This window comes from Macaca mulatta, chromosome 7 (genome assembly GCF_049350105.2).
Source record: "Macaca mulatta isolate MMU2019108-1 chromosome 7, T2T-MMU8v2.0, whole genome shotgun sequence".
NCBI lineage: Eukaryota > Metazoa > Chordata > Mammalia > Primates > Cercopithecidae > Macaca > Macaca mulatta.
Genome location: NC_133412.1, coordinates 172,285,001 through 172,302,043, shown reverse-complemented (window position 1 = coordinate 172,302,043; position 17,043 = coordinate 172,285,001).

The following is a 17,043-nucleotide window of genomic DNA, read 5'->3' as shown; positions in this document are numbered from 1 at the left end:
TTAAGATGATCATATTTAAAAAAAAATTTTCTGTCTGTTAACATAATGAATTATAGTGATTTGCAGAAATTAAACCAATCGTCCAAGATGGCTGAATAGGTACAGCTCCAGGCTACAGCTCCCAGCATAAGCGACACAGAAGATGGATGATTTCTGCATTTCCAATTGAGGTACCGGGTTTATCTCACTTGGGCATGTCAGCCAGTGGGTGCAGGACAGTGGATGCAGCCCACTAAGTGAGAGCCCAAGCAGGCAAGGCATTGCCTCACCTGGGAGGTGCAAGGGGTAAGGGAATTCCCTTTCCTAGCCAAGGGAAACCATAACACACAGCACCTGGAAAATTGGGTCACTCCCACCCTAATACTGTGCTTTTCCAAGGGTCTTAGCAAACAGCATACCAGGAGATTATATCCTGCACCTGGCTCAGAGGCTCCCATGCCCATGGGGCCTCCCTCATTGCTAGCATAGCAGTCTGAGATCTAACTGCAAGGCAGCAGCAAGGCTGGGGTAGGGGCGCTGGCCATTGCTGAGGCTTGAGTAGGTAAACAAAGCAGCCAGAAAGCTCAAACTGAGTGGAGTCCACCACAGCTCAAGGAAGACTGCCTGCCTCTGTAGACTCCACCTCTGGGAACAGGGCATAGCCAAATAAAAGGCAGAAGAAACCTCTGCAGATGTAAATGTCCCTGTCTGACAGCTTTTAAGAGAGTAGTGGTTCTCCCAGCACGGAGTTTGAGAACTGAGAACGTACAGACTGCTTCCTCAAGTGGGTCCCTGACCCCCGAGTAGCCTAACTGGGAGGCACCCCCCAGTAGGGGCAGACTGACACCTCACACGGCCAGGTACCCTCTGAGATGAAGCTTCCAGAGGAATGATCAGGCAGCAACAATTGCTGTTCAGCAATATTCACTCTCCTGCAGCCTCTACTGCTGATTCCCAGGCAAACAGGGTCTGGAGTGGACCTCCAGCAAACTCCAACAGACCTGCAGCTGAGGGTCCTGACTGTTAGAAGGAAAACTAACAAACAGAAATGACATCTACACCAAAACCCCATCTGTACGTCACCATCATCAATGACAAAAGGGAGATAAAACCACAAAGATGGGGAAAAAACAGAGCAGAAAAGCTGAAAATTCTAAAAATCAGAACACCTCTCCCCCTCCAGAGGAGCGCAGCTCCTCACCAGCAATAGAACAAAGCTGGATGGAGAATGACTTTGACGAGTTGAGAGAAGAAGGCTTCAGACGATCAAACTTCTCTGAGCTAAAGGAAGAAGTTCGAACCCTTCACAAAGAAGCTAAAAACCTTGAAAAAAGATTAGATGAATGGCTAATTAGAATAACCAATGTAGAGAATCCCTTAAATGACCCAATAGAGCTGAAAACCCTGGCACGAGAACTACGTTACAAATGCACAAACTTCAGTAACCCATTCGATCAACTGGAAGAAAGGGTATCAGTGATTGAAGACTAAATGAATGAAATGAAGTGAGAAGAGAAGTTTAGAGAAAAAAGAGTAAAAAGAAACAAACAAAGCCTCCAAGAAATATGGGACTATGTGAAAAGACCAAATCTACGTCTGATTGGTGTACCTGAAAGTGACAGGGAGAATGGAACCAAGATGGAAAACACTCTGCAGAATATTATCCAGGAGAACTTCCCCAACCTAGCAAGGCAGGCCAACATTCAAATTCAGGAAATACAGAGAATGCCACAAAGATACTCCTTGAGAAGAGCAACTCCAAGACACATAATTGTCAGATTCACCAAAGTTGAAATGAAGGAAAAAATGTCAAGGGCAGCCAGAGAGAAAGGTCGAGTTGCCCACAAAGGGAAGCCCATCAGGCTGATAGCAGATCTCTCAGCAGAAACTCTACAAGCCAGAAGAGAGTGGGGGAGGGGGTGGCAATATTCAACATTCTTAAAGATAAGAATTTTCAACCCAGAATTTCATATCCAGCCAAACTAAGTTTCATAAGTGAAGGAGAAATAACATCCTTTACAGACAAGCAAATGCTGAGAGATTTTGTCACCACCAGGCCTGCCCTACAAGAGCTCCTGAAGGAAGCACTACACATGGAAAGGAACAACCAGTACCAGTCACTGCAAAAACATGCCAAAATGTAAAGACCATCGATGCTAGGAAGAAACTGCATCAACTAACGAGCAAAAAAACCAGCTAACACCATAATGACAGCATCAAATTCACGCATAACAATATTAACCTTAAATGTAAATGGGCTAAATGCTCCAATTAAAAGACACAGACTGGCAAATTGGATAAAGAGTCAAGACCCATCTCACATGCAGAGACACACATAGGCTCAAAATAAAGGGATGGAGGAAGATCTACCAAGCAAATGGAAAACAAAAAAAGGCAGGAGTTGGAATCCTAGTCTCTGATAAAACAGACTTCAAAACCAACAGAGATCAAAAGAGACAAAGAAGGCCATTATATAATGGTAAAGAGATCAAATCAACGAGAAGAGCTAACTATCCTAAATATATATGCACCCAATACAGGAGAACCCAGATTCATAAAGCAAGTCCTTAGAGACTTACAAAGAGACTTAGACTCCCACACAATAATAAGGGGAGATTTTAACACCCCACTGTCAACATTAGTCAGATCAATGAGACAGAAAGTTAACAAGGATATCCAGGAATTGAACTCAGCTCTGCACCAAGTGGACCTAATAGACATCTATAGAACTCTCCATCCCAAATCAACAGAATATACAGAATATACATTCTTCTCAGCACTTCTCAGTTATTCCAAAACTGACCACATAGTTGGAAGTAAAGCACTCCTCAGCAAATGTAAAAGAACAGAAATTACAACAAACTGTCTCTCAGACCACAGTGCAATCAAACTAGAACTCAGGATTAAGAAACTCACTCAAAACTGCTCAACTACAAGGAAACTGAACAACCTGCTTTGAATGACTACTGGGTACATAACAAAATGAAGGCAGAAATAAAGATGTTCTTTGAAACCAATGAGAACAAAGGTACAACATACCAGAATCTGTGGTACACATTTAAAGCAGTGTGTAGAGGGAAATTTATAGCACTAAATGCCCACAAGAGAAAGCTGGAAAGATCTAAAATTGACACCCTAACATCACAATTAAAAGAACTGGAGAAGCAAGAGCAAACACATTCAAAAGCTAGCAGAAGGCAAGAAATAACTAAGATCAGAGCAGAACTGAAGTAGATAGACACACAAAAAACCCTTCAAAAAATCAATGAATCCAGGAGCTGGTTTTTTGAAATGATCAACAAAATTGATAGACTGCTAGCAAGACTAATAAAGAAGAAAAGAGAGAAGAATCAAATAGATGCAATAAAAAATGATAAAGGGGATTTCACCACCGACCCCACTGAAATACAAAATACCATCAGAGAGTACTATAAACACCTCTACAAAATAAACTAGAAAACCTAGAAGAAATGGATAAATTCCTGGACACATACACCCTCCCAAGACTAAACCAGGAAGAAGTTGAATCCCTGAATAAACCAATTACAGGTTCTGAAATTGAGGCAATAATTAATAGCCTACCAACCAAAAAAAAGTCCAGGACCAGATGGATTCACAGCCAAATTCTACCAGAGGTACAAGGAGGAGTTGGTACCATTCCTTCTGAAACTATTCCAATCAATAGAAAAACAGGGAATCCTCCCTAACTCATTTTATGAGGCCAACATCATCCTGATACCAAAGCCTGGCAGAGACACAACAAAAAAAGAGAATTTTAGACCAATATCCCTGATGAACATTGATGCAAAAATCCTCAATAAAATACTGGCAAACCCAATCCCACAGCACATCAAAAAGCTTATACACCATGATCATGGGCTTCATCCCTGGGATGCAAGGCTGGTTCAACATACGCAAATCAATAAACATAATCAAGCATAAAAACAGAACCAAAGACAAAAACCACATGATTATCTCAATAGACACCGAAAAGGCCTTTGACAAAATTCAACAGCCCTTCATGCTAAAATCTCTCAATAAATTCAGTATTGACGGAATGTATCTCAAAATAATAAGAGCTACTTATGACAAACCCACAGCCAATATCACAATGAATGGGCAAAAACTGGAAGCATTCCCTTTGAAAACCGGCACAGGACAGGGATGCCCTCTCTCACCACTCCTATTCAACATAGTGTTGGAAATTCTGGCCAGGGCAATCAGGCAGGAGAAAGAAATAAAGGGTATTCAATTAGGAAAGGAGGAAGTCAAATTGTCCCTGTTTGCAGGTGACATGATTGTATATTTAGAAAACCCCATCATCTCAGCCCAGAATCTCCTTAAGCTGATAAGCAACTTCAGCAAAGTCTCAGGATACAAAATCAATGTGCAAAAATCACAAGCATTCTTATACACCGATAACAGACAAACAGAGATCCAAATCATGAGTGAACTCCCATTCACAACTGCTTCAAATAGAATAAAATACCTAGGAATCCAACTTACAAGGGATGTGAAGGACCTCTTCAAGGAGAACTACAAACCACTGTTCAATGAAATAAAAGAGGACACAAACAAATGGAAGAACATTCCATGCTCATGGATAGGAAGAATCAATATCGTGAAAATGGCCATACTGCCCAAGGTAATTTATAGATTCAATGCCATCCCCATCAATCTACCAATGACTTTCATCACAGAATTGGAAAAACCTACTTTAAAGTTCATATGGAACCAAAAAGGAGCCTGCATTGCCAAGACAATCCTAAGCAAAAAGAACAAAGCTGGAGGCATCATGCCACCTGACTTCAAACTATACTACAAGGCTACAGTAACCAAAACAGCATGGAACTAGTACCGAAACAGAGATATATAGACCAATGAACAGAACAGAGCTCTCAGAAATAACACCACACATATACAACCATCTGATTTTTGACAAAACTGACAAAAACCAGAAATGGGGAAAGGATTCCCTATTTAATAAATGGTGCTGGGAAAACTGGCTAGCCATATGTAGAAAGCTGAAACTGGATCCCTTCCTTACACCTTATACAAAAATTAATTCAAGATGGATTAAAGACTTAAATGTTAGACCTAAAACCATAAAAACCCTAGAAGAAAAGCTAGGCAATACCATTCAGGACCTAGGCATGGGCAAGGACTTCATATCAAAATACCAAAAGCAATGGCAACAAAAGCCAAAATTGACAAATGGGATCTTATTAAACTAAAGAGCTTCTACACAGCAACAGAAACTACCATCAGAGTGAGCAGGCAACCTACAGAATGGGAGAAAATTTTTGCAATCTACTCATCTGACAAAGGGCTAATATCCAGAACCTACAAAGAACTCAAACAAATTTACAAGAAAAAAACAAATAACCCCATCAAAAAGTGGGCAAAGGATATGAACAGACATTTCTCAAAAGAAGACATTTATGCAGCCAACAGACACATGAAAAAATGCTCATCATCACTAGCCATCAGAGAAATGCAAATGAAAACCACAATGAAATACCATCTCACACCAGTCAGGATGGCGATCATTAAAAAGTCAGGAAACAACAGGTGCTGGAGAGGATGTGGAGAAATAGGAACACTTTTACACTGTTGGTGGGACTGTAAACTAGTTCAACCATTGTGGAAGACAATGTAGTGATTCCTCAAGGATCTAGAATTAGAAATACTGTTCGACCCAGCCATCCAATTACTGGGTATACACCCAAAGGATTACAAATCATGCTGCTATAAAGATACATGCATACATATGTTTATTGTGGCACTATTCACAATAGCGAAGACTTGGAACCAACCCAAATGTCCATCAATGACAGACTGGATTAAGAAAATGTGGCATATATACACCATGGAATACTATGCAGCCATAAAAAAGGATGAGTTCGTGTCCTTTGTAGGGACATGGATGAAGCTGGAAACCATCATTCTCAGCAAACTATTGCAGGAATAGAAAACCAAACACTGCATATTCTCACTTACAGGTGGGAATTGAACAATGAGAACACTTGGACACAGGAAGGGGAACATCACACACCGGGGCCTCTTGTGGGGTTGGGGGCAGGGAGGGATAGCATTAGGAGATATACCTAATGTAAATGATGAGTTAATGGGTGTAGCACACCAACATGGCATATGTATACATATGTAACAAACCTGCACATTGTGCACATGTACCCTAGAACTTAAAGTATAATAATAATTTAAAAAATTACACCAATCTGTTATTCCAAGGAGAAAACCCACTTGGTCATGACGTCCTTTATATTTGTTATTATATTTGATTTGCTAAAAAATTTTAAAGTAATTTTGCATTTATGATTGTGAAGCATTTATGATCATGTTGTTCTATAGTTTTCTGTCTTGTAATAATCTAGTTTTGTTATCAAGATTGTGCAGGTTTATTGAATCTGTGGAGAAACACTCCCATTTCTTCTATTTTCTGGAAACACTTGGTATTATTTCTTTCTGAAATATTTAGGTAAGATTTACCAGTAAAGCCATCTGAGCCTGGTGTTTTCTACTGGGAAAGTTTTAAACAAAAATTTGAATTTATTCAATAGTCAAAGTGCTATTTGGGTTATTTACTTCTTTTTAAGTAAGCTTGGGTAATTTGTCAAATTTCATCTAAGTTGTTGATTTTGTTGGCATAAAACATGTAATAATATTCACTATTTATCCTTTTAATATCTGTAGAATTTGTAGTTGTATCACCTCTCTTATTCCTCTCATTAGTAAATTTTTCTTCTCTTTTTTGTTCCTGGTCAGACTGGCTAAAATTTCGTCAGCTAATCTTGTCAAAAAACCAGTTTTTAGTTTTATTAGTTTTTTCTACTGATTTCTATTTCTTCAATTTCTGCTATGATTGTTTTCATTTTCACTATTTTCTGCTTAAATTTGGATTCATTTATTCTTCTTTAACTAGTTTCTAAAGCTGAAAGCTGATGTAATTGACTTAGACATTTCTTATTCTGTAATGCTATAAATTTCTCCCTAAGTGCTGCTTTAGCAGCATTCTATAAATTTTTATGTATTTTCATTTTTATTCAGCTTAAAATATTTTCTCATTTTCATTTTGATTGTTCCTTTGACCCATGGAGTATTAGGAGAGTGTTTAGTTTCCAAATACAGTTAGCTTGTGTATCTGTGGGTTTACACCCATGGATTCAACAATTATAGATTGGTTGAATTACAGATTGGTTTGAAAATATTTTAAAAAATCGCATCTGTACTGATCATGTATTGACTTAGTTTTTATTGTCATTATTTCCTAAAAACTACAACATAACAATAATATACATTGAACATACACTGTATTTATTAGGCATGACTTGTAATCTAGAGATGATTTAAAGTGTATGGGAGAATGTGCATAAGTTATATGAAAATACTATACAATTTTATATCAGAGAGTTAAACATCTGCAGGTTTTGGTATCTGTGGGAGTTCCTGGAATCAATCCCACACAGATACCAAGAAATGACTGTACTTGACGATTTTCCAGATAGCTTTGTCTTACTGATGTTCAACTTAATTCTATTATGGTCAGTGGAAATGTTGTGTATGACATGGATTAGTGAGACTTGTTCTATGGTCCTGAATATGTTCTATTTTGGTGATTGTTTCAAGTGCACTTGAAAAAGAATGTATATTCTGCTGTTGTTGGGTGAAGCGCTCTATATGGATCGATTAGGTTGGCTGATAGTGTTCTTCAGGTATTATTAATGATTTCACATCTACTTGTTCTGTCAGTTACGGAAAAGGGGATATTAAAATCTACAACTAGAATTGTGAATTTGTCTGTTTCTTTATGCAGTTCTGACAATTTTTCCCTCTATATTTTGAGGTTTTGTTACTGGATGAGTATACATATAGGATCATTATGTTCTCTTGATGAATTAATGCTTTTCCATTAAAAATGACCTTTGCTATCTCTTTGTTATTCTTTGCTCTGAAATCTACTTTGTCTGATTTTTAATATAACCACTTCCACTTTGTTTTAATTAGTGTTAGTGTGGTATATTTTTTTCTCATCCTTTTACTTTTAACCTATTAGTGTGTTTATATTTAAAGTGAGTTTCTTATAGGTCATATAGAGTTGGGTCTATTTGTTTTGTTTTGTTTTTATCCAATCTGACAATCTCTGTCTTTTCATCGTGATATTTGGATGATTAATTTTTGATACCATTATAGATATAGTTAGGTTTAAATCTACCATCTTGCTGTTAACCTTTTATTATTCTCGTCTGTTCTTTGTTCTTTTTTTCTTCTTGTCTGCCTTTCTTTGGATTGAGTATTTTTAAATGATCCATATATGTTGTCTCATTTGGTTTATTAGCTTATTAGTATAACTTTTTGTTCAGTTATTTTAGTAGTCGCTTTAGGGTTAATACACATCTTTAGTTTATTGTGGTCAACCTTCAAGTGTTATTATATCACTTCACATATGGTATAAGTTGCTTATAACAGTATATTTCTATTTTTCCTTTCCTGGCCTTTGCACTATTGTTGCCATACGTTTTACTTCTACATACATTATAAACCCCATAATACATTGTTGTTATTTTTCTTTAAGCAGTCAATTATCTTTTAAAGAGTTTCAGATAATAAGAAAAGTGTCTATGTATTTACCCACATAGTTATCATGTCTGGTGCTCTCCATTCCTTTGTGTAGATCCAGGTTTTCATCTGCTATCATTTTCCTTCTGCATGAAGGATTTTCTTTAACATTTCTTGTAGCACAGGTCTGCTGGTGATGAATTCTTTTAGCTTTTATATGTCTGAAAAGAGGCTTTATTTTGCCTCTACTCACTGAAGGACCGTCTCAAAGTCTCAACAAATCTACCAACAATTCTCTTTTTTCTTTTTTACTGCCCCTCAAGACTCTAAGAGGATTGTGCAAAAAATGGTAGGATTTAGAATTATTTCTTTTGTGCAGAATATTTTACAAGGGCATAGAGGAATCTGCATGTGTCTGAGCATCCACTGAGGCAGGAGCCAGTGTGGCTGATTCTCCATTCTGACAGCAGGAGTCATAATTAGTAAACAAAAGGACAGTGTGTGGGAGAGGGTAATTTGTCACTAATAAGATTGACACGGCCAGGGGAGGAGAAGAGTATTTTTTTTTCCGAACTGTCTCCTCACTGAGATAAATTTTTTTGTGGTAATAATTTTTTTGCCACCAGAAAATGAATATCTTTTGTGCCTCAGTGACAAAGTTTTAGGTTTCCAGGTAGCATCAAAGTCATGTCTATCTTTCATGCTGTGTAGAAGGAACTAGATTTGCAGAAATTGTGAGCGATTTCTGCCTCCTGGCTTATGGCACCTGTGGCTGGTTTCACAGGTCACCTTTTCCTTGTCCTCCAAGGCAACACCTCCCTGATTCAGTTGACATTCTGAGTCATTCTGTCTTGTTAATTTGGTTGGCTGTGTGAAACCAGACAAACAACCCTCATGTTTTCGGATCAATATTTTCCCCTTATGGTGCATATTGATGATTTGAACAATCCTGGTACTGACACTTAAGCCTAGCTGATTTCTTAAAGTGATAGAACTTAGAGGGAAGGGCCACTAAAACCAAAAACAATCAAAGCCTGGGTCATGGAAAAATCTTCAGAGTCTGGTTGTCTCAAGGTCAAGGCCTGGCTGGCTCATCTGATCCAGTCTCCTTTCTAGGCCTCAGTCTCCCAGCTGTGCAAATGGATTAGTGATTTCCTTTCCAACTCTGATATCAAATGGATGCACCATTCCACATTCCATGCATTCTCTCCCCTGTATAATCTCACATTGGATATTTTGCATGTGTCGAGCATGTTGCAAATTCTGTTCTATTCCTATGCTCTCTTGTAATAAAAACAGGTATTTTGCTTAATGTTCATAATTATTTTTCTATTACAGAAATAGTCATGTGAATGAGAAAATTCAGAAAATACAGATTTGCAAAAAGAAGAAAATATCCGTACAAAAATCATACAGTCCAGAAATGACCACTATTTTAAGTTTTTGGTTATATTGATGGTTTGGATCTGTGTCCCTGTCCAAATCTCATGTTGAATTGTAATCTCCAATGTTGGAGGTGGGGCCTGGTAGGAGGTGATTGGATCATGGGGGCAGAGTCCTCATGACGGGTTAGAACCATCCCCTCTGTGCTGTTCTTGTGATAGTGAGTGGGTGAGTTATTGTGAGATCTGGTTGTTTAAAAGTGTGTAGCGCCTCCCTCCTCTCTGTCTGTTCTTTCTGCTCCGGCCATATGAAGATGCCTCTGCTCTGGCTTTGCCTTGTGCCATGAGTAAAAGCTCCCTGAGGCCTCCCCAGAAGCAGATGCCGGCACTGTGCTTCCTGTACAGCCTGTGGAGCTGTGAGACAATTAAACTTATTTTCTTATAAACTACCCAGTCTCGGGAATTTTTTTTTTATAGCAATACAAGAAAGGATTAATACAATATCCTTCCAGTCTTTCTTCTCTGTATATACTTATGCATATATTTCTATTTTTCCTTTATAAAATGGTATTATACAGGATAACTGGCTTTGTAATCTTTTTCATTTAACGTTTTCTATAATCAGCTTTCTACGTAATTAAATATTCTTTCACCATGCATTTTCAATGCCTACCACATATTTGCTTTTAGATGTGTCATGACTTATTTAACCATCTCCTGTTTTTGGACATTTGAATGGTTTGCAGATTTTCACTGCCTTGAACAATTCTATGCTGAGCACCTTAAAGTGAAGATTTTGTATACAGCTATGATAATTTCCTTAGGATCAATTTCTAGCAGCAGAATTTCTGGGACAAAGAACATTTACTTTTTTTTTTTAGGTATTGAAACATTTCAAATTAAATTCCAGAAAAGGTTTTATGAATATAAACTTCAATTTATAAAGTAAGAGTACATCTTTTTCTAGACACCTCCTAAATTCTAGATGTTATTTATAAGCTTCCAGCCCTTCATATGTAATTCTGATATTCAAAAGGCTCTGAAAACCAAAATTTTTTTCATCACTCATTTAGCGTCAAAACCTGACCTCAATTGACATGAAGACATTAACAGCCTGCATCTGTCTCATTTAGTGTGGATGTTCATATTTTGCTTTAGAAATATCTTGCTGTTGGATTTTGGGGTGCTGCTGCAGACATTTTAGGGTGAAAGGGCTGCTTATGTCCAGCATATGCACCACGGTTCCTTTCTAAAGTCTGAAAATTTGTAAGTTTGGGCTCACATTTGGCATCAAGAATATCAGATAAATAGCTGTGAGCCTACATTAAAAAAAAATTGACACCAACTAATAGGCAAACATGATGCCTCAGTTATTTTAATTTACATTTCTTTGTTTACTAGTAAGATTAAATATATATTACCTATCTTTAGCATCAATACGATTATTCACAGTTTTTATTTATTTTGGTAGATATTTTGGTTGTCTAGAGAATTTCTTTCTTTTTTTTTGAGAGACATAGTCTGTAACTTTATTTGGCTGATGATTGCAAGGATGTACATATTTGTCAGAACTCATTGATCTGTACATTTTACTATCTGTAAAATATTCTTCAAAGAATAAAAATAAAAATAAAAAAAGCAACATAAAGGAGTGGTCTCATCCTGGCAGCCCCTCCCTGCATGTGTTGGTGGGGAATGTAACAGTATAATGAAGGAGAGAAAATAGACTTTAGGATACACTGAGCTGAGTGTATATTTTTTCCTTACCATTCAATAGTGGTGACCTTGGGCAAATTCTTTAACCTCTGCAAGCCTTAGTTTTCTCATCTCAAAAATGATGCTGGTGCTAACATTTACTTTATAAAGTTGCAATTGCAATGAAGAATGTATGCATATAAATAGAGGAAGAAGTTAGCACAGTTTCAGGTACACAGTCCCCCAGGACCAAAGATGCGCTGAAGGTGGGTTGTTATCTGACATGAAAAACGGTGCACCGTGAAAGAAAGGGAGATCTGTCTTTAATTACGAGAACCTTGAGTACATGCAGGTCTTGAAGATGTGTTTTATTAATCCTTACTTCAGAAACATGAGCCAACATCTGGACACCAATACCAAAAATATACTTTGGAAAATTTGTAAGAAAATTGGGCATGTCTCTGACGGAGCTCTCTCACCTTACAGAGGCATTTTTATGTATTTCTGATTACTAGACAATTTGTTTTGAAATGAAATAAGGGATGATTAAAAAAATAGATGATTTAGAGCAGGAAGGATTCTTATTTCCTGGTTCAAGTTACAGAATTTCTCCTGGAGTAAATGTTTTCTCCTCAAAGGCATGTGAGAAATATATTTTCAGAGTTCCAGAGTCCTTTCTTTCATTCTTTTTTTCTTCTTCTTCATCTTTGATCCATTTCTTGGCAGGGAAAAATTCTTGGGTCACTAACTCTCCCTCCTAGTCTATGGAGAAGGCGCTGTTGTGTTCCGTCATTTGGGAATATGGAGGAAAATTTTGAAGCCAAATCATTTTTCCCCGACCTAGGATGCCAGTCCATTTTTTTTCTTCATCCTTTAGCATTAGTCTCTTTGATTTTGTCTAAAAAAGAACATGAAAAATCAACACAAGGAGAGATTTTCTTGATCTCAGGGCAACTCTTTTTCACTTAGTCCTTAAATTAGAGCTTGCTTTCTGTCTGATCTGGACTCTCTAGAATTTCAGTTGCACAAATATTGTGCCACTAGGATAGTTTTCTTGACACATATCACTTTGTTCCTCATGCTGTCTATTGATCCTTTCTTTTGGGTTACAGAAGGATTTTTCAGCCAGTGCTCTACCTGGTTGATTTGGTTTTCTGCTCCATCAGTTCTGCTCTTCTCTCTCTCTGTCCCTCCTGCTTGTGTCCATCATGTGAATATTCCCTTAATCTCAGTCTTTCCTACTGCAGAATGGGTGGGTAGGAGTCAGACTGGACATCCTGAATGGCCTTTTTAGCACCATAATTCTAAGAGTTATCATTGAAATTGCTATAGAAAGAATAATAATAAACACTTGCCTCAATTTCTCCCCTCTCTTTGGTTGAAGACATTAGAGGGTCATGATATTTAGTGTTTGGGGCCAGAAAAAAATCCTGTAAGAATACATAAAAGGCCGGGCACAGTGGCTCACACCTGTAATCCCAGCACTTTGGGAGGCTGAGGTGGGTGGATCACGAGGCCAGGAGATCAAGACTATCCTGGCTAACACAGTAAAACCCCGTCTCTAATAAAAATACAAAAAAGAAAAAAAATTAGCTGAAGGCGTCAACGCTGCTTCCCAGATGGAACCCTGTGGCTGCATCCTCCGAAGGGGAGGAAGGCTGTATCCTCACGTGGCAGAAGGAGTGAAAAGGCAAGATAGAGCTCTTTTCAACCTCAAGACCTTTTATAAGGGTGCCTCTCAAAGGCCACACCTCTTGATACTGTTGTACTGGGGATTAAGTTGCAACAAGAATTTTGGAAGGGACACTTCTATACAAACCAAAGGAGTTTCAAAGAGTTTACATGGCTTTAAGATGCACTGGGCTAGAGCTTCTACCTTGGAGAGAGGGCTGTAGTCTTTGAAATGCCTTCAGCATCAATCTGGGGACACAGCATGGTGTCTTACAAAGATCATGGGCAGCAGACATTTGATGAATTAACCAAGCTCTGCCACTTTCTGTGTAACCACAGACAAGTTATTTTACCATGAAGAGCCTCAGTTTTCTCATTTGTAGAATAGGGAATGCTAATGCCTACCTCACATAAGGTAAAGATCAAATGAGATCACTTATGAACAGTGCCTGGCAGATCTGTTCTTTTTCATTAATGAATCAGGGGTCACATACAGATCTAGAATGGGATTTCTCAACTTCAGCATTCCTGCATTTTGGATGGGAGAAATCTTTGCTGTGGGGGGCTGTCCTGTGCATTGCAGCATCACGCTCTCTACCCATTAGATGCCAGGAGTACCTAGATTGGGTCAAATGTGCCCTGGGGCACAAAATCCTCCCTGGCTGAGAAACACTGCTCTGAAGCAAGCAAGGTGCTTTTCTAGAACTTCGCTCTAAGCTGTCAGTATGGGGATAATTTTTGTGCAGGTGGAGAAGATTTGGTGGGATGATATCTACCTCATCTAAAATCCTCATCTTCCTGTTGATGGCTGTAGCACATTTAAATCGATAGGCCATTTCCCGATTGCTGGGTGTGCAGGTGGACTTGCATGTCTGCTGCCATAGGGCTTGCAGCAGTGGCCATCACTGTACAGGTCTCCTTTGCACACCTGGCTTGAACTTCTAAAGGGCTCTGCTATTAGTATCAATGTGGCCTCCCCCTGGGATCGGCCTATGAAGTAGAGATAACGAGGGTAGTATGAAGCAGCCCAGTGATGCTGAAGCCAGTCTCACTGGTGCCCAAACATGATTGTGTGGGTGGAGGTTGCCCAGCCTTTGCTTTTCTCTACCTATCCCACACCTTGGAGCCTGCCAACATCCTCTGGAATTATGGCCCTAGAACATTTTCCAGGCCGATCCTGAGCACCTCACGTGTCTGGAGAGACCAGTACTCGACCAGCTTTTACTCACGGCAGCAAGGGCCAGGTTTCATTCCTTCCACTGCGTAGGTGAGAAAATAGAGACTCAGACATAAGTAACTTTATAAGGTTACACCAGACACTTTTCTTTTGTGGTAATGAGCTCTCCATTCCTGGAAGTACCCAACACTGGGGACCTTGGCATGGTGCAGGGGAGCATGCTGGGCCATGCCACCAAGTTCTCCCTCTTGGGACAATGCTTCTCTTCCTTCCTCGGAGGCTGCCCAACTGGCTTCAGATCTTTCCGTTTTCTTTCTTCTGCCTTGGAACCTGGTCTCCATCCTCCCTCTGAAGTGAACTCGCTCTATGAGTTCTAACAAGAAACATTATGATCTAACTTCTTGTGGCTTCAGGAGATACAAATCTGTGGCAACACTTCAAATTAAGTGTCGTGAGTGAGTAATTACTTTCTGAATCTGAGGCGTTCCATTGAATGGGAATCATTACTGTGTGTTAATTAAAATCCCACTGATTATTAAAATTATATTTTGGTGTTTTAATAACTCTATAAGGGACATGCAGATAAAGCCCAGAGATACACGGTGTGGATTCTTGTTCAACCCCAATAAATATTGATATTACTTCAGACATGTACTTATTGGTTCATGAAATGTAAGTGGAATTCACACTGGAGATGGGTCTGGGTGTCTCAATGAAGTCTGCACCTCTTTGGAAGCCAAGTGCAGGGATCTTTTGATCTTTATAAAGTCTGAGTTTGGAGCAAGCTTCTTCAGAGTGCAGAGTGATTGGGAATATCAAGGAGGAGGTGTGGGGTGGTTATGATACACTCCTGTCTAATTCCTTCTGGGTGCTTCCAAGGACCAGGGTAGAATTGAAACTTGCAATCTTCATGGAATCTTATTAATATTAGATCATAGGGCTGTAGATACTCAGGATTGGCATTCAGGAATTTTAAGTCATTTATTCACCAAGCCTGGCTGCTGATCAGAATCCCCTTGGGAAGCTTTGCAAACATTCACATTTCCTACTGCTTCTTTGAGGTCCTGACTGGGCAGGTAGGTGGGTTTGATCCAGCCCCATAGGTGATCTGTCCACTCCAGTGTTTCTGTTTGTCTGGGGATGCATGAGGAATATTTTCACCTCCTCGTTCCTACTCTCCCATGTCTCTCTTGGGGCTCTGTCTCCCAAACTTCCTTCCACTGAAAGAGTCTGCAGAGGTGTTTTTTACAGGTTGGCATTCACTGGATTGGGAACATTGACACATTCCTGCCCTCCATAGCAGTATGGGCTCCAACGTCCCCAGCAGTGCCCAGCCAGCCTTGTCTCCCTGCTTCTAGAAGCTGAGCTCACCCCAGGACTTCTCAGATGTCTAGAACATTATTCCCCAGCGGAGAGATAGGTGCCCCAGGAGCTAGATGGAGACATTATATTATCTACCTGAATGAAGCAAGATATTTGGAAGGGTCCACTTGATGTGGCCATTTCATGACGCTGTTTTGCTATAGGAAGGGTATTGGTCAGGCTCTGGCAGGAGACAGGGCACTCTCAAATTGGGTCACTTGAGGAGAATTTAGCAGATGTGCCGTCTGCAAAGGGGCGAGGAGGGAGAAGGGCCATCCTAGGAGATAGTGCAGTGTGCTGGACTCGGGGCCTGCAGTCGAGAGGGGAGGAAGAGCTCCCTGGGATGGGAATGCAGAGAGAGCTGGGGATGGGGGCGTGTAGCCCACCTGCCTGTGGTGAGCCTGGGAGAGAGTGCTGGGGGGAAATACCCTACCCACCTCACTCTCCTTCCCACACAGCTGAGCAGCAGCAGCGGGTCTCCTGTGGCTCTGCAAGGTGCACAGCGCAGCAGGTGCTCACAAGAGGCCAAGGGGCAGCGCCTCTGTAGAGGGCATGGCCTTTGACATGGCCTGGGTGGGGTGGAAGTGGAATTTCGGCTGGTGGAGCAGCAGACTGGGGTCCAGGAGTTGGGGGATGACATTTGAGCTGGGTGGAGGAAGTTTTCAGGTTTGCAGTCAGGGTGGATAAGGCCAGGAGCTGGGGTCTGGATTGGACAGGGGCCCAGGCTGGACCAGATAAGAGGGTAGGGAGGGCTGGTTCCTGTCCCTCACGGTGAAGGGTCTTTGATTCCACAGGACACAAGCATCCACCGACAGGGTGAAGAGAGGAGACCCTGGTTCTGGGAAGACGACTGCGGTGAGATGGATTGGACTGGGGAGATGCTGGAGATGGGGACCTGCTGGGGTTACTGTGTTGGCCAGGTGAGAAGTTAAGAGTGTCCAGATCCCAGTGGAGAGAAGAATGGAAGGAGAAGTCCTGAGGCTCTTGCAGAGGAAGGACAGGACTGGATAACAGGCATCACGGGGGAGGAGATGAAAAGAATCCCTGGCCCTGAGCCAGGTAATACCTGCAGAGGGAGCTATGGGTTTAAGGGACTGTCATTTCCCTGGTTCCCGGGGTGTCTTGGTGCTCGGGGTCTTCTCTGTGCACCCTCTAACCTGGCTTCCTATTGGAATCACTTGGAGAGGCTGTTAGAAACAC